This window comes from Chaetura pelagica, unplaced genomic scaffold (assembly GCF_000747805.2).
Source record: "Chaetura pelagica isolate M959 unplaced genomic scaffold, ChaPel_1.0 scaffold2006, whole genome shotgun sequence".
In the NCBI taxonomy this organism is placed as follows: Eukaryota; Metazoa; Chordata; class Aves; order Apodiformes; family Apodidae; genus Chaetura; species Chaetura pelagica.
In genome coordinates, this window is record NW_009953693.1 from 17,055 (window position 1) to 17,587 (window position 533).

A 533-nucleotide genomic window follows, 5' to 3' on the forward strand; every position below is an offset into this window, starting at 1 on the left:
AGCCCAGGGGAGGATGGGGGGCCTGAGGGGGTTGTGGGGAAGAACTGGGGTCCTTTGAGGGTCCCTTGGGGCAGGACTGGTGAAGCTCCCCTGGGACCCAGTCCTGAGGGGGTCCCTGGGACAGGCACAGTGTCCCCAAATTGTACCTAGGGCAGGATTGGGGTCCTGAGGAGGTCCCATGCCAGAACCAGGGTTTCATCTTGGCCACAGGACCAAGGTCCCTCAAGGCCCTTTGGGGCAGGATCACGACCCTCTGAGGGCCACTCTGGGTGGGTCCAAGAGCCCATGAGTGGGGCCTGGGGTCCCATAAGGGTCCCTGGGGCAGGAGTGGGACCCCGTGGGGGTCCTTGGGATCCCAGAAGGATCCCTCTGGTCACACCTGGGGTCCCACGAGCAGGACCCCCGGTTCCCAGGTGGGTCCCTGGGGAAACATCTTGTACCCCCGGGCAGGGCAGTCGGGGGCCACCTCCCTCCCCCCCGCGATCCCCCCGGGATGGGTACAGGCAGGGGACAGATGGCACAGGGGGGGACCT